This window comes from Dasypus novemcinctus, chromosome 18 (assembly GCF_030445035.2).
Source record: "Dasypus novemcinctus isolate mDasNov1 chromosome 18, mDasNov1.1.hap2, whole genome shotgun sequence".
NCBI classification, from domain to species: Eukaryota; Metazoa; Chordata; class Mammalia; order Cingulata; family Dasypodidae; genus Dasypus; species Dasypus novemcinctus.
This window is the reverse complement of record NC_080690.1, coordinates 28,254,366-28,279,266: the sequence shown is the minus strand read 5'-3', so window position 1 is coordinate 28,279,266 and position 24,901 is coordinate 28,254,366.

The window sequence follows — 24,901 nt, the reverse complement described above, 5'->3', positions numbered from 1 at the left end:
TTAATGGCAATACCTCAAGTATTTTCCCATAAAGTAAAATACTGATTAAAGATTGAGTTATTTATACTTTATAATGTAAAGAAATTCCATCATTTTCTATTTTAGTGAGTGTTATTTTTTTAATTAGGTGTGGATCTTAAATTTGATAAAGGCTATTTTAGTGTCTCTGGAGATAAAGTCAGATGATTTATGACATCCTTCTCTTTAGTTCCATTAATACATTGAATTATATTAATGAATTCCCCAATATTGAATTATTCTTACATTTCTAGAATAAATTTTACTTGATCATGATGCATTTTTCCACTTTCCATCTTGAAGAATTTCCCTGAACTTGTTTATTTTTTTCTGATGTTTCCTTACAATCATTCTGGTTAAGCATTTTTGGCAAGTATATCATAGGACAGATTTTGTTTTATTAGTATATTATAACAGAAGATTCATGATATTAGCTGGTGATTAATTTTGATCTCTTAGTTAAGGTTGTGTCTTTCACGTTTCTCCAAGATGAAACTGCTCTTTTTCCTTTTGTTATTAATAAAAATCTCATGTTGACAGTAGTGATTGTGACTACATACCAATGTCTTTTCTCCTTGAGCTTTTATTTATTGACTATTCTTGCCTGAATCATAATGTCCTTTGTCCAACGATAACTTTCTAATTTCATTAATACTTCTGTTTTTATTAATTGAATTCGTTATAATAAATTTTCTCCTTTTCTTCATTCAGTTGTTGATTTATTTATCAGTGTAATCTCATGGAGTCTTATTTTTATTCAAGAGATTATTATCTTTTGCAATCATCCTTTTAAGTCTTAAATTATCCTAGATTTGGGCAATGGGATTCTCTTTACGATAGCTCCTATATAATTTTGACAGATGCCTGTCATATACAGGGTAAGTATTTTGTTTCAGATACTCCAAGATATTCAGGGTTAACTTGTAATTTTCCAAACCTGTCTTAGAATCAATCACTTATTAAGGGAGACCTAGTTCCTTTTGTGGAAAAATTGTATTTAGAAACCAACATCTGTTTGCTAAGAGTGCTCACTGCTATTCTGGTCCTTTCAGTGTATGGAGTTAGGAAATAAATGAATAAATATAGATGTAGATATGGACATAAATATAGATACATAATTGGATATTAATACACATACTTACATGCATTTATATATGCTTTTGTTTATATAGGCATGTCTGTTTCTATATATTAAGAACCAGGACGCCTAAACAACCTGATGCCTCAAATTTCAGTCCAACACAACAGGAATAATTCTCTCCTTCACTATTCCTATATTTGTAATTTTCTTCTTCAATATTAAGAAACCTGAATTTCATTAACACAATGTATTTACTTATTTGTATATTCCTAGGATACACAGAATGTAATTTCAGAAATGTTAAACTATGTCACTGTGGGGAAAAAAAATCTAATGACTAGTTCTTAATTTTTTTGCTAGCCTGTAGGGGTAGTCTGTTTGCTGTATTTGGAAGTTACTTAGATTGGTCTCCTACTTAAGCTTGGTTATGTTATCTGTTTAATAAATGGATCTCTTCATTTGTTTTTATTGTATCCACTTAATTTCATTTTTATCATCTTTGTTTATTGTATACATTTTAGGTAACTAAGTTTTTGTCTTCTAATATACATAATTGGATCTTTTTTATACTCCACAAATATTAGGTTATCATTTCAAATATCAGTTCTCATATACTGTTTTGATTTCTTCTTCAGGGATGGATAATTATAAACAATCTTCTATGGCCGTTATGGTCTCTCTGTTTTTATCTGATTTCTACCCTGTCTTCAATTCTCTTAATGATATTTTAAGCTGATTCTGTGGGCAACTTTGTAAAATTTTTCTTTGTTTATGAGACTTTAAAATTAATTTTATTAATGTTAACAAACACATTTTCTTGGGATTCAAAATATCTTTGTCCAAGTTTATAATTATTAGGTACTCTTTTCCATATTCATTACTGAATCTTTAAACATAAATGTTTTAAAAATAATTTCAGAAAAACAACAATGGTTCAGTTTTTACCTAAATATCATTATTAATTATACTTCCCCCATGATGGTTTTCTTTGACTTCCTTCCAACCCCTTAACTTTCCCTCCAAAAAGAATCATAATTCACACATTCAATCCTGTTCATTTCTCCCTATTTCTCCCTATTTCCCACCACTAGTTTAATGCTCAGGAATGTTCTAGTAAACTCACTCAAAGCTAAGTGAATAACTTCTTGGATATTTATTCACAGTTATTAGCATGGAAAAAGATGATATAGGAAATGCTAAGTTATTGGCCACAGTCTATAATTACTTCTGAATGCTATAAAAAACTGCTTTATACTGTCACATTTCTGTACTCTCAACAAGTATAAACAGAGTACAGTGCAATTATCTACAGCCTTAGAAATGAACAGTTTGCCTCCGTATTTTTCTTGCAATGTAACTTTACTTTCCTGCCAGCTTCTGATATAGTTATTCCTTTCTCTCTGGCCTTGAAGCACCCTTAATATTGTATTCTGATTACTAGCTTATTGGTTAAAACTTCTTCAATCTCAATCATGACTCCTCTTCTCCTCTGGCTAACCTTTCTTAAGATATCTTTGATACATTCTATATAAGTTTAGATCTGGGCAAATCCACTTCCACTTCTCTGAGATGAACTGCCACTGAGATCATTCTTCATCTACCAGTGGAAACTGAAAAGTAATTGGTGGTTTCAAAATTCATTCAACATTTAGTGGCTACTTGCCATATAGCAGGTAATCTATTAGTTGTGGAGATATAATGGTGAACAAGTAAGAAATTATCTCTTCCCTCACAGAAATTTTAATTTAGTGGGATAAAGGAGCAAGACAACACAATTTAACAGTAAACTGTCATCATGCTGTGAAAAGGAAGTAGAGGTCCTTTCCTGAGGGGAAAAATAAACAGGATATATATAGTGAGATGGGAGGGATCATAACCTGGTCAGAGGGACTCTAAGTTGTGACCAAAAGATAGGCTGAAATTGTAAAATTGAAGGAATTGGGGCTCTTGGATTTTGAATTCTATCCCCCACAAGTGGGACATGTTCAAATATTAATCCATATTCCTGAGAGCATGAACCATTTCGTAAACAGGAACTTTTGAAGATGCAATTAGTTGTGGTATGGCCAAAGTGTATCAGGATGGGTCTTACTCTACATGACTAGAGGCCTTATAAAGAGAGGAAATTTGGGTATAGTCAGCCAGAGAAAGCCACAAGAAAAAACTAGAAGCCAGAATTAGAAGCCAGTGAAGAGAGAGAAAGATAACCATGTGACTGAGGACTGTCACCACCACACTACCAACTCCAGGAGAAAGCTCGATCTTGCCAACATCTTGATTTTTGAACATCTTGCCTTAAAAGTGGTGAGACAATAAATTCTTGTTATTAAGCCAACCAGTGCATGGTATTTTTCACAGGAGCCCTTGCAAACTAGGGCCAGCAGGAGATTGTTCCAGGTAGACAGCAGTTTGAACCAAGACCTAGAGATGATGACAATACATGCATTTTAAGAAACTAAATTAAGTACAGTATGACCAGACCTTAATTATAATAGAGTAGTTTTGAAAGGTGAGGCTAAATAAATAAGCAAATGGCCAAAGTGGCCACATTGCTTATGGTTGAAATTGGAATATTTTTGAGACTAAAAGGGGTGACTTTAATTCTTATACAGCCACAGCAACCACATCCCTGGGCATCTCCTGGCAAAACAGTATTTATGATCTCCCTATTTAAAAGACGGGTTAAAGTTGTATGGTTCATATTTAGATCAATAGGGAGCAGATTCTGCACGATCAGGGTTTCATTTGCCTGCAGGAAAATAAATTGCCTAGTCAGAGATCTGGCTCTACCACTTTCTAGTTCTGTGACTAGGCAAAATCTTCATATTTCCTGTCTTGGTTCCCAGTTTATAATACAGGGTTAATAATTGAATCTTAGTTGGGCACAATATATTTATTAAAAAATATATATAAAACATTTAGAATAATGCTTGTCACTCAGTAAGTCCTCATTAAATGTTGTTACCATTATTTCAGAATGGAAGAATAATTTGGTGCCAATGTCGGAAATAGACTGGAGAATAAGTAGGAATCTTCTTGTGGATTTGTTTTGTGTTGTCTTGTTTTCCTGTCCATTGTATTTATTGCCTTATTGTAGCAACAGCACATTCCATTTTCCTTACAGAAATTGTTCCTTCCACCTTCCTTGAAGTCTTGGTAGGAACACCAGTCATTTATTCAACAAGTATTTTTGAAGGACTAGTATGTTTCAGTAGACAAGCTAATCACTAAATACAAAGTAAAGAAAACAACTAGTAAAAAAGAAAAGCGTTTTTTTAAAGATTTATTTATTTATTTATTTATTTTTCCCCCTTCCCCTTCTCTTCCTCTGCCCTGCTGTTTTTGCTGTCTGTGTCCATTTGCTGTGTGATCTTCTGTATCTATTTCTCTTTTTGTCTTTTCTTTTCATTTTTTCTGCTCTAGGATTCGTTGGGACTTGATCCTGGGAACCTATGATGTGGAAAGAGTTTCCCTGTCAGTTTTGCCACCTCAATTCCTGGTTTTTGTTGTGCTTCACTTTGACTCTCCCCTTCGTCTCTCTTCTGTTGTGTCATCACCTTGCTGTGTGACTCATTTGCACAGGCACTGGCTCACTGTGTGGGTACTAGGCTTGCTGTGCAAACACTAGCTCACCACATGGGCACTCGTGGAAGCATGAGGCTCATCAAGTGGGCACTCGGCTTACCATGCGGGCACTTGCATGGGCACTTGGCTCACCGCACAGGCACTGACTTGCCACACAGGCGTGCTTTCTCTTCTTCTTTTTCACCATGAGGCCCCAGGGATTGAACTGGGGTCCTCCCATATGGTAGGTGGAAGCCCTATCACCTATCACCTGAGCCACATCAGCTTCCCCCTCATGGGGTTTTATAATCTACAAGATATATAAAATATATAATATATATAATATAAAATATATAGAGAAAATAAAAGAGCTAAGGGGTGAGGAAAAAAATTAAAGCAGGGAAGAGAGAAATAGGTAAATACGTTCAAGCAAGTGTGACCAGAGATATCCAAAAACTCTGTCACAGAGTTATAGTCAAGAAAGGGGACTAAAATAGACCAATTAAATTACCCCCTTTTCTATATCATTCTTAGAGAAATAAAATGAATGAATATAGTTGGAGCTCTTTCTAATATCAATATCCTAAATAAGCTGTGTCCAGTTTCCACATCTACTTTGCCTTCAATTTTATCAGATCCACTATTATCTTACAATAGAATTTGTTTGTTTTTATTTGTTTGCTTCACTGATATTAATCCAATCAAGTCAAAGAGAACAGGTGATTCGGTAGCTGCAAGGACTGATGACTTTATGGACTACAAGTGTGGATATGGAGATTGAGATAAATAGGTATTTTTTTTGTGTGTATGCAATAGAACTAATACGATTTGACAATTGATTGAACATGAAGAAGGTTTAGAAAGGGCGTTCAGTCATAACATCTGGAATTGGGGTTTAAAAATTGAATGAATGTTTTGAGCTAATCACAGAATTTTGGCAATTCAGGTGAAATTATGCTGTGCTTCTGGTGAGATGATAGGTTGTTAATTTCATTTGAAATATTTTATATTCAATTTACATCTACGTAGAAGATTGTGGTAGATAAAAGATGGCTGCAAATCATTTGCTAGTCATCTCATTAAGAGATGGAGTTCAATTTCTCTCACTGGAATCTGGGCTGGCCTTAATGACTTGCTTGATTAATAACTGAAGTAACACCTCTCTCAGACCTATGGGGTGTGGACCTTACTCTCCTTAACCCTTGGGGGATGTGCTCCATCCTCCCTCAGCTTATCTCTCTTATCTAATATTTTACTATAAGCTGCAAGGAGAAGCCAAGCCCTGTTGTCCAAGTTAACTTTGGAAAGTTCTTCAGCTAAATACCCAGGCTTGCCATTTTTGAAGTCTGTCTTCCATGAAACATCAGGATTTAATCTTGCTAAGTTCTCTGCAACTTTAAAACATGGATCACCTTTCCTTCAGTTTCCAATAATAGTTTAATCATTTACTTCTAAGCCCTCATAAAAAGTCTCTTTAGCATCCATTTCCTACCAATGGTCTCTTCAAAGCACTGTAGGCCTTTTCTATCAAGCACCTCACAATTATTTCCTTCTAAGGCCTTATCAAAAGTATCTTTAGACTCTTTAGAGCAATCTAGGCCTTTTCCATCAAGCATTTCATAATTACTTCAAAAAATACCCCTTTCCCATTTATAAAACCATTTCAGCATTTTGGTAATTGCAAAAGCATGACCCCACTTTCCATTACCAAATTCTGTATTAGTCAGCCAAAGGGGCACTGATGCAAAGTACCAGAAATCTGTTGGAATTTATAAAAGGTATTTATTTGGGGTGGAAGCTTACAGTGATAAGGCCATAAAGGACAAATTACTTCCCTCATCTAAGTCCGTTGCCATATATTGGAGCAAGATGGTTCAGCCTTCCTCTTCCTCTTCCTCTTCCTCTTCCTCTTCCTCTTCCTCTTAAGGCCGCAGCTCCTTCCTTTCTCAGCTATAGGTTAACATAAGACTTTGCTCTCTCCTCAGGACTCATTTTCTCCTGGGCTCAGTGGCTCTGTTCTCTCCACAAAGTCAGTTGTAGACAATCAGGCTCTCTCTCTATTCCCAGGGCCTTTGCCATGTCTATGAAGCCATCTCTATTCCTTGGTGTTCTTCTCCTGTATGTTTATTTCTCAGGGCTCCAGCATCAATACTCCAACTCTCTCCTCTGCTGTGTGTTTTTTCTGTAAGTATCTGCCCCCTTGGAGGGTAAGGATTCAATGTCCTACTGATGTGGTCCAATCAAAGCTTTAATCACTATTTAATCAAATAAAAGTGAAACCTCTGAATATAATTCAGTCCAATATACCCAAAGGAACAGATCAGTTTACAAACACAATCCATTATCTGTTTTGGAATTCATGAACAATACCAAACTGCTACACCCTAGTTAAGGACCCGGCTCCCTGTGTAGTATAGGTGAGCCTCCTCTGCTGTGCTTTGCCAAGATTCCTGACCCCAAAAATCAAAAGATACTAAAAATTTGCATAATTTAAGTTTTGGGGTGGTTTGTAATGCAAGAATAAACCACTATACACTCATATTATTTTCTTCAAGTAGGTATCACTGTATGTGCTAGCTATAGTACTAAAGAAAGCTTTATGCTGGAGATACAGATGTGAAAGTCATCAAGATAAAAATAATAAATGAAGCAATGGAGATAGATAAGCCAGCTCAAGGAAAGTAGAGAAAGAGAATGGAAATGATACTAGAAATGACCACAAGAGACAGACAAATAGTTATACACAAACATTTTAATACTCTAGAAATATTTACAGATGCTAGAACTAGAGAAAGAGACAATTTCTTATCTTGGCTGGGCAGATCACAAATTATTCTAAAGGGAAATTATTCTTGAATGTAGTTTGAAAGTTGAGTAAGAAGTCACCAAATGAAATGGCATAGAGTAATAATGCAGGTGGAGAAGGAAGGATTAGCTCTACAACAGAATTTGTGTTTCCTCTTCCAAAATCTGGAATTGTTACTAGGAGAACTTAGCAAGAGATGAACTATAATTCACAGACACATGTCTAGTGATTTAATTCTTACCAATGCAAAATGAGCTTAGAAAGTGATGTATGTCTTTTCTGAGCCAGTTTTAAGATGTGGGATTTTAAAGTATGTTGTTTCTATCTTGTATAGAAGTGAAATCTGGGGTTCTGGGTATTAGGATTAACCTGAGGGCCAAATCACCATGTGGAAATAAATCATCTGCTGATCAAAATAACCTCATTTTACAGTTTCATGAATAAGAAATAAAATTACATTTTGTTAAGCCATTGACATTTAAAGACTTATTTGTAACAGCATCTAGCATTATCTTTTTCTGCAACCATACTAAACTGTATTAATTTAGGATATCAAAGATATGTGGGAAAGAGGGATTGAGAAATTGGCAGGGTCAGAGGTGGAACATTTGATATGGTTCTGATTGAAATTCCCAACTTTTCTTAAAGACAAGTGATAGTGAATTGTCATGATTAAAGTTCTCTTTTGAGATGCAAACACAGAAAATCATTTGACTCTCTTTGATCCCAACTTACTTCTCTCATTAACAAAGAACATCTCTATAATTTGAGTCTATTTGCATATATTTGCAATGTGTGTCTATGTCATTTCCATCTTAATCTATTATTCTTTTGCAGACAGAGAGAGACAGAGAAAAGGGAAGAGAAAGAGAGAGAAAGTCTTATTTTAAAATGCAAGGAAACCTACAATGAACTTCTAATAACCCCCTGAATTCACAGTCTTCTATGCTGAAGAAGTTGGATTTATTGAATGATAAACTAACAGCACTTCCCCCCCCCCCACTGAACTTATTAGTGTGTGCCTCACACTGTGAAGAAAAAGTAATGAGTGAAATGTAACATTTGATATCTCTATTGTGTGCGTGTTGGTGTGTGTAAAAGAAGGAAGAAGACTTTCAAGTATCTTAGCTATATTTTCTACAATGACACATATTATACAACTAGTTCTTGTTGAACTGTAATTATAACAAAGCCACCTTTATAAATATGAATACAGAAGAAACTAATTAGGTGCCAACAATAAGCAAATATTATTTTCTTAATTAGATCTTCTTCTATTGGAAATCCTGCTTTGTTCCTGCTACTCCAGTGTGAATGACATTTGAATCCTAACAGTGTCTCACAGAAGGGTCTTTGAGGGATGAAGAGGACCGGCACAATGTCACAGTCGAGGAATACCTTTTCAAATTTTTGCTAATTTGAAGTCAATGCAATGCAGTCCCCCCAAAACAGCGGCTTTTGCTGATTTGTACACTGTCATAATACGATCTGAGAGTGTTCAGCTTGCCCATTTTTAATATTTTTTTTTAAATTCTGATAGTTCTCTTTTCACATCTTATTTTTACAATCAGCTTACTATTTTGAAGTTGTAATGTTCAATGTTGGTTACGATGAAGGTTCTGGAGAGAGAATGCAATTTGGTTTATCAGTTCAGTCTCAGTTCAGTCTGCCCATTCTCAAAATCAGACCCTTGCCCTTCCTCTCTTTCTTTCTTAACTCTTTCTAGTCCTTATACATATTTTTAAAGAAATGAAAGAAGAGAAACTTGTGCAGAGGTCATGGTTTGTATGACTTGCAGCCATGGAGAGGGAAAGTCACATATATTTTTACTGAGATAATTCTTCCTCCAGAAATCTTCCTTTCACCCTTTCTAATAGCCTTCTGGAATACATGGTCAGGCAGTTGCAATATGTATGAAAGGGCAGTGGACATGTCCCTTGCATAACAAACACAATTTTCATTGTGGAACCAGAAGGCAAGTATTATGCTTCCCATTCTGACTGAAATTTGATCAAAAAGGGTGAACTAAGAAGCAACTGAGATCCTGTATGAATAAAATTTAAGAAAGCGACGTTGAAGCAAGATTTTCTTTCTAATAGGATAAGCAACAATGGCATTTTTTACATGGTATTCCTATATCGGAAACTAAACTTTACATGAATTTATATGTGCACCTCAGAGCTCAGCAAAACCATGTAGAAATGATAGTGTAAAATTCACAAAATAATCCTCACTTTACTGTATCTCATTCGATCAGCATATATGGAGCCAATATCAATGGTGGAAATGTAATAGGCTTAGAGGTAAGACAAAAGCTAGTAGGTACTTAATAAATATTTAATAAATACATTAAAAATTACTTAAACATTGTGAGCTGCAAGATTCTGATTTTTAAAATTCTTATAATGAAACTTCAGGTAATTGTTCTGATGATTAGATGATGTAACATCTAAAATGTCAGGTTAGATTTCCTGGCCCAGGGATGGAATTGGATAACCAGTTTATTATAAATTTTATTTTTATTATTACTAGGCATCATTCTTGGCCCTATTATGGATATAAAAATGAATAGGATATAGTACTTAAGTTGAACTACTAAAATTGTTATTCCATAAATCTTATTTCTGGAATTACTATGTCCAAGCCCAATACAACAGGAAAAACAGGGTAAGACAGCACTGAACAGCTGAGTTTCAAGATTTAAGAGAAACAACTCATGTATATTTTACTCATAGACCTCCTGGAATTTAGAAAAACATTATATAAAAGCAGTCACTCACTGAATATGTGACAAATTTCAGAGTAACAATATCCTTCATTTCACAGTGAAGTCTTCTGTTATAGGAACAGGAGAAATTGTCACAATTTATACTATTTGCAATCATTGTAATTTTTGTAAATAAACTCATTTTTTGATGTAAAAAATTATTTCACCATTTTTTACTTAAAAGTGTCATATAGCTCAACCTAATATCTACTCATAAATAGCTGACAATCTGATGGGATCGAGATTAGCATTTATAGATTATTAATATCTAGATGGTAATAAATGTTATAATAGAGTAAAATGCATCATGGGAATACAGGGATGGGATAGATGAGATCTGCCTGGGATGAGGTTGGATTTGGGAGGTTTCATATAAAAGAGCTTTCAATTTTGGAAAGAGTTTGTCAAATGGAGGAGACAGAGAGGGAGAGGAGAAAAAAAGACTACACCAAGGCTTCAGGAAATGATAAAATGGAAAATGCCTGGTATTCTTATATTGGAGAATGCATTAAGTTTTTTCAACTGCCTCTAAGATGTTTCCTTCAAAAACATGCAAATCATTGAAGTATTATATGGATGGATAGACCTGGAGCTTTATTGGAACTCAATTTTTGAATATTTGGTTAGGCTGCAAGCTATATAGTACTAAAAAATGGATTCAAATCCTAGTGATGCCACCTCCTATCAATTTTTAGTTGGAGATATAATTTAACCTACCCGAATCTGTTTCCTAATATGGACAATCAGATTTACTTTATAGAGCCTTTGTAAGGATTAAGAGAGCTAATATATCTGAAATGTTTAATTTAATGTCTAGAATAAGTCGCCATCAAAAAATAGTAATTCCTCTCTGCCTCACACAATTAAGAGTGGAGAAGCTATTACCCTGTGGGACTGAGATATTCCACTTCACAGGTAATATTCAACATGTAATACTTGTTTTAGCATTAGGAAAATTAGCCTTGCCATCTTTTAGTATTACTGCAATTTTCTTTGGGTCTCTTGTTCTTTATTTGGTTTTGAAAAGAGTCAGCATTTTCTTCTAGCTGCCCCATCAGTGACTTTAGGAGCAACTACCCATTCTGGGTTCTTTATGAAACCTTAAATGAGTAGAATTAAAATCATTCTCAGCTCTTATCCTTAGTAAGTATGTATGTGTTCCATATACTTAAAAATTATCTACTCTCTTTAAATGTGTATGGAAAAATAATTTCCAAAGGAGTTAAAGGATGGTAAGAGCTAAGTTATGGCCACATGACAGTAGCAAGTCTCAGGGAAGGTGTTGTCAGAGGTCCAATCAGGGAAAACCTATTCGCCAAGCACCTTCTTTGTGCAAGGACCTGTGCTTCATATCATGAGAACTTATTTCTCCTTATTGTTCTGTAAGAGTATTATGATTTTATCAGTTTAAGAGATGAGTAAAGTGAAGCTAAAGAAATAGACATGAAGTCATGTCTATACAATCAAGTATTGCAGGTAGAAAATGGAGAGGCACATTTCAGAGACTTTCTTTTTTTTTTTTTTGAATCATTTTACTGATACTTTACTTTTATTTGTCTTTATTTTGATTATACCTTTCAGAATTTTTCAATAGATTGTCCTGTTTCTAAAAAATTTCATGGTTAAATTTCTGCTTTTATTTTTTCCATTTTATGCTAACATTTATAAAAATACAACAAAAAAAATTCCCTTTTTATCCGCTTTCAAGCATACAATACAGTGGTGTTCACTGCATTCACAATCTGGTGCTACCATTATGACCATCCATTACCAAAACTTATTCATCACTCTAAGCAGAAATTCTCTACCCATTAAGCATTAACTCTCCCTTCTTCCCATCTTAATTATTTTTTTTTGTTCTGCATTCGTTTTTTTCTATTTTTTAATTTTTATTTTTTTTTTAAGATACTTAGATTATATAAATGTTACATAAGAAATACAGGGGATTCCCATATGCCCTTCTCCCTACCCCTCATCCTTAATTATTTCAGTTCTTCTTTCAACCTATCTGGATGTTTGTTTCAAAATCCCTATTTTTCAAGTGGTTTTATCATTATGAGTAATACAGTAAGTAACACAGCACATTTTTTGACAACAGCTTTAGCTACTGAGGACTGTACACTTTCATGAAAGAATGAAGTAACTAGGATAACTAAACCATTTTCTACCGACAACAAAAATGTTGCCAGTAGAGAGTTCTAATTCTTTTCAAAGTTAATCTATTTGAGGGATAGTTTGAATTTCCCTCCCATCTAGTTTCTTTTTTTAAAGCATAAAAGTACATTTTTTTAAACCACGGTTTTGTTAAAAGTCATCTTAGACAAAGCTTCTTATTCACACCAGCACTGTGATCAGTTTCTTTACTTCCATTTCTGAAGCTCAGTGGCAATGGGGAAGCTGGGAATGGCAAACTGAGGTGTTTTTATTGGAATTTATAAGCACAGATTACAGAACTTATTGGCTATCAAGTGAAAAATCTCATGCAAATCTCAATTAAGAATAAAGGGACTCCAAATATCTTCCAAACCTTAGTTGATTTTAGGAGATACTAACAAAATTCTGAAAATAGACGATTAATTTAAATTATATATGCATAAATTGCTTTTCTTTAGGTGACAAGTTGTGCACCAATTTAGTGTAGGTATTATTTGGGAAAAAAAACATTAAACAAATGTAATTTATATCATCTAGTCATCAACAATAGCTATATACATTATTTTGGTTCATACACTTGTGGGAAAAGAGTGGGAATATGTCTTATGTATTACATAAAGTTCTTTATATATATTACCTGTTCGATTTCACAAGGACTATCCAAGACAGTTGTTGATTTTCCTCTCTAGGTGTGGACATGATTTACAGAAATTTCATAAAGCCATATAAGCTGCTAAGGGAGGATTTGTGACTGTTGTCTGATAATAAAACCCATGTACTTTCTACTGCCCACTGTTACTGTAATAGGTTTATGCAGGGTTTTATTGTTTATGTTTAATGTCATGAATAACATTCATTCACTCATTAAGCAAATATTTACTAAGCAGCTTTGCTAGAATATGTACCCAAATAAACCAAAAACCTTGTCTTTTAGGCACTCACGATCAACTAGAAATGAGATATATAAAGCAACACATTAAAATTGATGTACAAACGAAATTGAACACGGGGGAAGACGGATTAATGTGGGGGTGTCAGGTGGTTTTTGAACCGGGTCTTGGAGGACAATATGAATATTCCAAGTGACAAGGACATTCCAGTCACGGGGAACACCAGCATGGTAAAGAAGAGCACAGAGCCAAAACTGGCCTGGGAGACATAAGGTTGGGATATAAATGCTGCCTGTCTCCGCTCTCAGCAGGTCTTCCCACTGCCTCCTGCTGCTCTCATCTATTTTCTTGATTTGCAATTCCCCTGCACTCCCAAACCTACTATTACATTCCCATTCCCCCTCCTCCACCTACTCACCTCATGTCCAAAGCACATGGGTATCTGAGATAAGCGGGTGAGCAAGTTGCAAATGGTAAGGGGAGGGGCATAGTGCTAGAGCAGTAGAAAAGGTGAAGGGCGCAATAATGACAAGCATCAGGGCCTGGAAACCCCATGATTGCCTTCCTTCACCTTGAAACCTTTCTTGCTGTCCCATGGCCAACACTGTGTTTTGCCAAATGATTTTGACTGAAAGTATCCTTGGTGCTGATTCAAAGGAAAAACATAAAGCAGATCATCAAACTCCACAAATGAGAGAAGGCAAAAGAAATAAATCTCAAATAATTTACAAAAGAAAAAGAAAATGTTTGGAAGAAGATCTTGAACAGCCATCCAATCAAGAACTTAATTCATAGGCTCTCCTTAAGCAATCACCACCAGGTGATGCTAATTAGCAAAACAGTTCACAGGTGTTACTCTGCAAGGGAAATTAATAAAATAAATAATAAAAGGAGCGCCAATATAGCTGCCTGTATCTCCTAGAATTGTCCCCAAATATGCCACTTTTATTTGTGCTTTATTTAAAATCTAATGTGTTTGGTGCAAAAAATCATTGTGGTTGCCTAGAAAATGTCCTTTCTTCCATAAATATAAATATATGAGGAATATATTTATATTTATGAATATAAATATCCATTCATCCATTCATTCATTTGTGCATCCATGCATGCATTCACTTTCATCTAATAATCATCTATTGAGTATCTACTTACAATGCACAAGACACTCTGCCAGGCACCAGGGATATGGTAGTAAAATAAAATCACGGTCTTGCTTTAATGAGCTTAAAATCTCCTAGGAGAAAAAGACATTAAATAAAAGTTACAAAAGTAAGTAGGTGTTTGCAGTTTTAATGTCTCCAAAATAGAAAATGTATACCATGTTATAGGAATATGCATACATAGAGACCTGACCTGGTCATCAGGTACTGCTTCTTTAAGGTAGTAAGAGCTGAGATTAGGTAGATGTTTAAAATAGGACAAGGGCAGTTGCATGAATTCTGTAAGGAAGAAATCAAAAAAGTCTATAGCTACAAAAAAGCAGGAAGACTGTGTGGCTGGAATTCAGAATAAGCTGATCATAATTCTCATATGAGAGTAGAGATTAATAGCCCCTTAAAAACCTGTTAAAATAGAGCTGAGATTTGAATTCTTTCCAAATATCTTAAATTTAAGACAAAATGACTGCCTGATTCAGAGAAAACTCCTGACTAGACAAGAGAGGATCCTTGTGTTACTTGATATAAAAGGATTCCAGAATGATCCACCCAAAGTCTCTATTAAAATTTGAGCATTTAGACATTGGTAGAGGTGGACATATGCTTTCATTGGAGAAAAGGCAGCTGTGCCATAAGCATTTTTAGCAAACTGCCCTTGAATGCAAAATCTCATCTTGGCACACAGTGGGCGTTTGGCCATGAAAGCTTTGTAACACACAGCTTATAGGAGGGTAAGGACAGTTCAATGCAAACTAAAGTCAACAATATCTTGTACACACACAGTATTGGCAAGCTGTGGATAGAGACCTTTCTAATTTCATGAACACCATTGTAATTGTGTGTGTGTGTGCACATGCACACACAGTCCTGCTCAAGCACATGTGCATGAGAGAGATGAGAGAGAATGACTTTACACATAGATTTACTGGTATAAACTTCCTGTCTACAGTAAATGAATGAGTTTTAGATTTTCTGTAAAATGTTATTTTCACACTAATTATTTAAGTAAATATTTACGTATTTATCAGATGATTCAGCAAGTTAAACTAAAGCTGTAATACAGGCTGTTGCTGCCCTGTGAGTAGGAAATGTCATACTCAAAGGAATAAAAGTTACTAGAGAGATGAAGAAAGGTTTTACCTAAGAGGATACCACATCTGAAATATAAGAAATATGAGTAGCTAAAAGGTGATTATACTCTAAACTTCTTCATGAACTGATTGAACTTTGTCAATGTTCATCAGTATACTATACACTGTATTATCTATTTCATTTGCTCTTAGTTTACCTGGATGATATGTCCAGAAATTAGCTGGGAGTACAAGGCATCAGAATGTACTCATTGAATGAGAAAGAGATTAATTTATCTGCAACTGACTCTGAATGGCAGAATTAGCAATTGTTTTCCTAGCCATAGTTTATTTTCTATTTGAACCAGCCAATCACTAGTGTACTTCATGCCCTTTACCTGAAAAGGTAGATGTTATACTCCTGTGTTTTCCTAAGTATGGGTGGCAGAAGCCATGATTTAGACGAAAGAGCTTTTGAGTTCATAGGCATGGCTTTAAGTAATATTGAATTGTATAGTCAATTATTTCAATTATGTTGGATAAAAATGGCACTCACTGGGATGCAGAGACTGATGATTGCAAGCAGAAAATTTATTGAGAAGTTCTCCCAGCAGAGAAGGTCAGAAGAATAGACTTCAGCCTGCTCCTGGAATGGGTGGTTAGGAATTTATATAGTATCTAAAAGGTGGGAGAATTGTTAGTCCATGGGGAGGGAGTTAGAGACGGAGTATAGCCCAGGGCCAATGAAGGATTGAAAAAGCAAATTTCTTCCCTTGTATGGTTACTGGGGTAGTGGGCTAGGAAGTGATGTATTCTTGGACTATAAGAGGGGCTGATAGGGCTTTGTTCAGGAGGGAGTGGAGATTCTTATCTCACCCTGCTCCTATGGTTCCATTGTTCTTGTGAGGAGATGGCCTACGCATGTAGGTTGTGGTTTGCTCGATACTGTGATCCCTGCATGGGGGCTGCTTTCTTTCTGTTATGGTCTGTTAATCATACATTGTGGGGAAGCAGACTTGGCCCAGTGGTTAGGGTGTCCGTCTACCACATGGGAGGTCCACGGTTCAAATCCTGGGCCTCCTTGACCTGTGTGGAGCTGGCCCATGTGCAGTGCTGATATGCACAAGGAGTGCCATGCCACTCAGGGGTGTCCCCTGCATAGAAAGAAACACAGATTCTTGTTCCACTGACAACAACAGAAGTGGACAAAGAAGAACGTGCAGCAAATAGACACAGTGAACAAACAACAGGGTGGTGGGGCAGAGAAATTTTTTTAAAAAATCATACGTTATTAAATTTAAAATAGGGAACCTCTAACAAATTGTATTTCAATCTTGATTAGATTATGTCAGTTAGATGGTGCCTTATCTCTAACAACTAACACTTGCTAAACAACCTTGATATTAATCTGTACCTTAATAGCAGGGGTCAATTCAAAGCTTTCCCATAGGTAATGATATCTCAAAATGTAATTGCATCATTTTGATTTCCTTGTATTAAATTTTATTATAACATTCTATTTATGACTAATTATATTTTTATATCTATGATAATGACATCATTTAAAATTAAATTTATTTTATTTTAAAAATTAATCTATTAAATAATTTCATATATGATATTAAATACTGTAAGTAGATATGGAAAATATAGTGAGGAGATAAAAAGATGATGAAGGGTGAGAAAAATCTGATTTAGGGAAAAATATGACATTTAGAGTTTTACACTTGGTTTCACCATTTTCTGATTGGCTGACCCTAGGCAATTCCCGTAACCTTTCTGAGTCCTATTTTCCATATCTGTACTATGGGAATTATAATGATTCTTAACTTGCAAGATTAGTAAAATGGTTAAATAAGTTAACCAATAAAGAATACTCTAGCATATAATAAAAACCAAGCAAAGGTCATTAAATGTTGAAAACAAATAGATAACAGAATTATAAAGGGAACAGAGCCTGTACAGTGAAATATGAAAAGCAGCAATGAGTCGTCCTATGTTCTTATCCAAAGCCCACAATACAAAAGAGGAAAATATTTTCAAAAAAAAACAAAGTCAGCACCAGATGCAACACAATTAAACTGAACAGTCCCTAGTGTTTACAAGAACATCCTCACTCACAATTACCCAAACAAATCTATTCACTTTGAAACCCTGAGGGCTTTAAACCAAAGTATACATCTCTTTAGGGCCTCTTAAACTATTTTTACTGCTATTTAAATGTTATACACCCAGCAACACAAGTATACACATCAGCAAGTCTGCTACCAGAAGTTCAGATTATTCCTATAATCTACCAACTATTTCTTTCACTTCAGTTTGGTTTGATTCAGTACAGCAACCATTTGGGTGGCCTTTGTGTGCCACATAATGTTTGAGACAGTGAAAAAGGACCAAAGGAGGTTGGGGATGGCCAATATCTGCAAAGATAGCTATATTTTCCAGAAGTATTTATTTGTCTAACTGCTCAGAATTCTAGATTCAAGAAAATCATACTTAATATTCAAGGCCACATAATTCCTTCATTCGTTCATTGAATAGATAAGTGAACAAACAAATCACATATTCAGTGAAAGGTAGGTGCATAATCTCTGGCAGACAAATCAAGAAATATTGGGATAAAATAATTAAGTGAGTGGGTTCTGGAAGGAAACCTAACAGGTTCCTTTCAAAATTACAAATAATGGTTCCTTCTACCATTAAAAATATAATGGTAGGACAACCAGCAAAATGGTAGTGGAGTAAGGAGCTCCAAGAGTCAGCGCCTGCTGCAGGTCATTTAGTAAATACCCAGAGCTATCTGGAGCTAGCTGAAGCACCTATTTGGGGGCTCCAGAAGAGCATCTTGAAACATTCTTGAAGGAATAGAAAGAGGAGACTACCCATCTGCAGAGAAGATTTGTAAGTAGAGCGCTCACCACCACAGAGGCCGATGTCCATCCTCCACTGTAGGCACAAGCCACCTTGGGAGCTGTTCTGCTCCTGGGATTGAAAGCTCCACTTCCCAAAAAAGGGTGAGGAAGAGACTGTTGGGCACCAACTTCAGCTACAGATGAGTATATTTGGCGGGCTAAAGTATAATCCTAAGAACACCTAAAGTTTGAGCCTGTATAAATCAGAAAGAGGCCAGTAGCCACCATCTTAACTCCATGCCTGGAACAAGGGGAAGCAGGATGGACTGAAAATCACAGTGTTGGTGGGGACTGGCTTCTTTCTATCCAGAATGCAGCTCTAGTCTAGGCTCTAGCTCTACCCTCCCCCCCCCCCCCCCCCCCCCGGCAGGGAGGAAGCTGGGGGGACTTGCACCAGACTTTCTGGGAAATTACTGGCCAAGGCCCAGTGGCTAGTGATTATTCTACTTCGGCAGTGCTAGCTGCCCCAGGAGCTATTCTGTGGCTGGAATTTGAAGCCCCATTTCCCAAAAACAGGGAGGAAGAGACAATTGGCCACCATTTTCAGCTGCTGATTAGTAAATTCGGCTGGCTAAAGTATAACCCTAAGAACAGCTAAAGTATTAACCTGTCCAGGTTGGAAAGAGGCTGGTGGCCTCCATTTTGACTCCACCCCCAGCCTGAGGGGAAGTTGGGCTGACCGAAAATCACAGCGATGGTAGGAACCGGTTTGTTTCACCAGATCAACATGTAGGTCTAGACAAGGCATCAGCCCCACCTCTGGCAGGGAGAAGGTTGGTGGGCCCTGCACCAGCCTATCCAGGTAACTGCAGTTACATTTCGCTAGCAAACCCTGAATAATCATAAGTCTACCGGGGCAAGTGCAGTCATCTTGGACCCACACTGCATAGGTTTCTGTCCACACCTGCAGCTCCATCCCCACCCTAGGCAGGGGAGAAAAGTGTGTGAAGCTTCATCTGTCTCTCTGGGCAAGTCTAGGCATGCACAACTTGGATTATTCCAAGCAGCTGTGACTCTGTCCCTACCCCTGGCAAAGGAGAAAGTTGGGAGAAGCTTTTTCAGTCCCTGGGATAATGAGGGCAGCTTGAGCCTCCACAGTTTCTAGCACAAACTACTTTCTTGGCTTCTACTGCACAACTAACAAGGGAGAAAGGGCAGGAAGCCCTAAACTAAAGAGAAAAACTTCCCCCATGAATAAATACTCTAGTAAACCAGATACCAAGATACCAACAAAAAAATTATAATCTACACCAAGATACTGGAAGATATGGTCTGGTTAAAGGAACAAGATAAGCGTCCAGATGACACAAAGGAGTTGAGACAACTAATCATAGATGTTCAAACCAATCTCCTTAATAAATTCAATGAGATAATTAAAGAGATTAAGGATATTAAGATGAGATTGATGAGCACAAAGAAGAATTTGAAAGCATATATAGAAAAATAGCAGATCTTATGGGAATGAAAGATGCAATCAATGAAATTAAAAAAACTTTGGAATCATATAATAGCAGATTTGATGAGGCAGAAGAAAGGATTGGTGAGCTTGAAGAAATGGCCTCTGAAAGTGAACATACAAAAGAACAGATGAAGAAAAGAATGGAAAAAATTGAACAAGGTCTCAGGGAAATAAATGACAGCAAAAGGTGTGCAAACATAGGTGTCATTGGTGTCCCAGAAGGCAAAGAGAAGGGGAAAGGGGCAGAAGGAATATTTAAAGAAATAATGGTAGAAAATTTCCCAGTTCTATTAAATGACAGATCCAATAATCACAATATACTCTCATCCAAAACATCCAAGTAGACCAAATGCCAAGGACAAAGAAAGAATTCTGAGAACAGCAAGAGAAAAGCAATGCATAGCATATAAGGGATACCCAATAAGATTAAGTGCTGATTTCTCACCAGAAACCATGGAGGCAAGAAAATAATGGTATGATGTATTTAAGATACTACAAGAGAAAAACTTCAAGCCAAGAATTTTATTTCTGGCAATGTTGTCTTTCAAAAATGAGGGTGAGCTTAGAAAATTCACAGATAAAGAGAAACAGAGAGAATTTCTAACCAAAAGACCAGATTTTCAGGAAATTCTAAAGGGAGTGCTAAAGGCTGAAAAAAAAAAAAAAAAAAGACAGGAGAGAGAGGCCTGGAAGAGAGTCTAGAAATGAAGATTATATCAATAAAAGTAACGAAAAGTGTCAAAAGAATGGTGAAAATTAAATATGACAGAAAATGCTCAAATAGTCAGGGATAAACTTAACCAACGATGTAAAGCACTTATATTCAGAAAACTGCAACCCAATATTTAAAGAAATTTTTAAAAGCCCTAAATAACTGGAAGAACATTCCATGCTCACAGATTGAAAGACTAAATATCATTTAGATGTCAATGCTACTCAAATTGATATACAGATTTAATGCAATCCTGATAAAAATTCTACCAGCATTAAAAAAAAAATTGAAAACATGATTATCAAATTTATTTAGGTGGGTAAGGGGTCCTAATTAGCCAGAAACATCTTAGAAAGGAAACGTGAACTCTCATCTCTAGACTTTAAATTACATTACCTAACTAGTGTGGTAAAAACATAAGGGTACTAAAATAAAGACAGACACATAGACCAATGGAACCAAACTGATTGTTCAGAAACAGACTGTCACATGTATGGTCAAGTGATTTTTGACTAGTCTGTCAAACCCATTCAAAAAATGGTGCTGAAATAATTGGATATCCATATACAAAAGAAGGAAAGAGGACCCTATCTCACACCTTATACAAAAATTAACTCAAAATTCATCAAAAAACTAAAAATAAAAGCAAGAACCATAAAACTTCTAGAAGAAATGCTAGGAAAATATCTTCGAGACCTGGCAGTAGGTGGTAGATTCTTAAAGGAGATAAGAGGAGGACTGAGATGGACTATGTAGAAGTTTTAATGAGCTTTACTGTAAAAGTTTGGACATGTATAGAGTGGATGATAACACATAGTGAGTAACAGCTAGTTTACAAATGGGGAATGTGGCCAAAATGGTAGTCTAGGGATGTAAATGCCAATTGATAGAATGCTAAAGAATAATCTAGGAACTGAATAACACAGTAAACCAAGAGGTGGATGAAAATTGTAGTTGATGGTACAGATGCAAGAGTGTCCTTTGTTAGCTAGAGCAAATTTATATCACTATTGCATGGTGTTGGGAGCATGGAGAAGCATGGGAAAGATACAACTGGAGTGACCAATGGGCTCTGATTCGCAGTAATAATATAATATCCTTGCATTTATGCAAAATATGTACTGTGTTATTAATGAGGCAGTATGGAAAATGCGAGCCAAATGTACACTTTTGACATGGTAACAATCAGATGATATTATCTTATCTGTAACAAATGTTCCACCACACTGTGCTATGTTGATAGAGGGGTGTTGTTTGGAAATTCTGCACATGTGCATGATTATTTTATAAGTTTGCAACTTCTGTCATAAAAACATATTTAAAATTAATAATAGAGTGGGTTGGGAGAAAAATACACCAATTACAAGATAACGACTATTAGTAGTAAGATTTTGACAATATTATTTCATAATTTGTAACAAACATCTCATGACAATGCAAGGCATTAGTGGAGGGTTGATGAATGGGACCCCTGTATGATGTGTGCATGTTTGCTTTTTAAGTTCACAACTTTTATTATACACTTATTGTTTATGTATGTTCATATATAAATGATATAAAGATAATAATAGGATGGATTGGTGGAAAAATACTTTGGTTAGTAGTAATATTTTGACAATGCTCTTTAATCATTAGTTAAAAATGTTTAACAACAATGCAAGGTATTGGTGGTAGGGTAAGGTATGGGAGTCCTGTATGATGTTATATATGTTTGTTTTGTAAGTTCACAACTATTACTATACACTTATTGTTCATGTATGTTTATGTATGAGTGATATACTTCAATAAATTTAGAAAAAATACAATGGTATGGGAATGAGTTGAACGAGGAATTAATTCACACCTTTCTAGCTCCTATCATTTTCAGGTGGCCAAAGCATGCATTTATGTGCCTGGCTTCTCACTTGGATGGTGAATTCTTTTTGACAGTGTCTGAGCTAAACCTTGGCTTTCAGAGTTGAGAAAGATGCACAAGTGGTGCCCTCAAAGACATTTCTTAAAGTTTTGGAATGTATTTCCCCAAGGAACTCCTATTCACCCTGTTGAATCTGTACAATAACTGAGGTCAACTAACTATATCCAAGGAATATAGCTATTATTAATATATATATCCTATTGACAGGAGTCCAAGGAACCCACTAGAGTCACAGCAATTGCAAAACAATGTTTCTTCAGCTCTGGTCACCACTTTATCCCCCAATTTTGGAAACTCTCTCCCTATTGAAATTTCATTCAGCCAAATCAGAAAGCTTCAGGTATGTCATATATAAACAAGCATTACATTCTTCTGACTATCATTCTAGTCTCTTAAAATAAGGGTGAGATTCTGCTCTGCTGCAGCCTTGGCTGTAGTATACATTCCCACCAGCCATGAGCCATTCCTTTAACTAGTATTTCTTCAGATTTTGAAATTTCTGTATTCCTAATAGTTATGATTCTTAGTCTCCCACTCTGACTAATGTGGTTCACTCCTATGAAAGTCCTTGACCACCTGAATCTCTGATTCTTCAGATTCCTCTCATTCTGCAAATGAAAATCAGAAAGCAACAACAACAACAATTCTTTATTCCACTCAGGTTGTGTTCTGTTGCATGAGCAAAAGAAGAAACCTTTTTCATTGTGTGTTTTCACTTGAGTTTGAGCAGATTAAAAACTTATATATATATATATATATATACACATATATATATCAGTACATTAAATGGTTTCATTGAATACCTAAAATATCTTTCCAGTCCAAGTTCTTTGAGGATGCAAAATATGGCAGTATTTTTGAAAGAAGATCCCCTTCCCTCTTTCATTGACTAATTGAGCTGTGGCTATTCCTGTATAAGAATCTATTCCTTTAAAATGAGCCCTAGCTCTGCAGTTTACTCCCTGTAAGACCTTCATCATTAGCCAGCCCATGTGCTGGAAATTCTCTGAAATTAATGCTAAACATAGTGTGAACTTAGGAACTTAGCACCTACTATATTTGCAGTCACTGTTTTCGTATCAGTACTGTGCTGGCACAATTTCATAAAGAGATTGTGTAGTTTTGGAATTAAAAACCAATGATAATACATGCATGGAAAGTCATTCTCAAATGAGTGATTTTAGTTATCTAAAGGCAAGTGGTACAAATAGGGACTATTCTCCTTTATTTTTCATTCCTTTTAAGAATTTGTGATAGTAAAATTTGAATTTTCTCCCCTTTAGGCTTGCAGGTTCCTGTCACAAAATATTTGCTTAAACAGTCACAGTCAGTTTGATCTTCTCTTTGTAGCACATAATAAGAAAACAACTCAATTTACCATTATGTGAAGCAAGTGACAACCTTTATGTTCAGCCATGAGCAGAAGAATGGAACATTAAGGGCATTATGTCAAAGGGAAATATTTGGGACTAGGATGATTCTATTTATTATTATGTGCTCACTTCCGAATAACAGACGTACTTTATTTTCTATATGTATTAATAATCTTTTAAAACCTGATCTCATACTAAAAACCGATTTCCCAGATACAACTCCACTATTTATAGAATTAATTGTTCCAGGACAATTGATCCTAATTTGGTAGAGTCTTGAAATCTGCTCCCATTGACTTAAAGAGATAGTAATCTCTCCATCCTACTGTCGCTAATTAGGTAAAGGTCTTAGAATTTCTGGACTGACCTCCTAAATGATTTCCTTATCCCTAACCTTTCTTTCATTCAACCCATCCTATACGTGGCAATGATGTTTATTTTTCTAGTCTCAACTCTTCTTTTGCCATTTCCTGGCTAAGAACTGCTCAGTATAACCTTATATTCCTTAGAAAATTGCCAGACCCATTCCTTGAGGCCTGAAAAGCCCTATATAATGCAACATCATTTTATTTTTCTGATTTGTTCCATGTAACAATTTTTTATACGTATTTATCACTTTCTTCTGTTCTATGGACTGCTTTTGGATAATTTCCATCTAAATTATTTTATTATTATATTATTTGAAATTAACATAAAACACTACAGATGTAGATTAAGAGGGTTGACTACAAACATATGAAATATCTCCATATAAATATTATATTAATATAAAACATGTGTATCTAGAAAATGGCTGTTATGATATACAGTTTTATCTCCATTTAAGATTTTCAAATAAATGCAGAGAGAGTAGAATTCAGAATTACCAGAAGGACAAGTGACAGAATGTTGCATTTTTGAATTGGACACTATATCTTCCTGCAAATTCCTTTTCTAAACTTGCTTTTCCTCTCTGCCTAGACAGTCCCCATATTTATAGGACACTTGTGAAGCACTTAAAAGAGAACAGTATGTAAATTCACA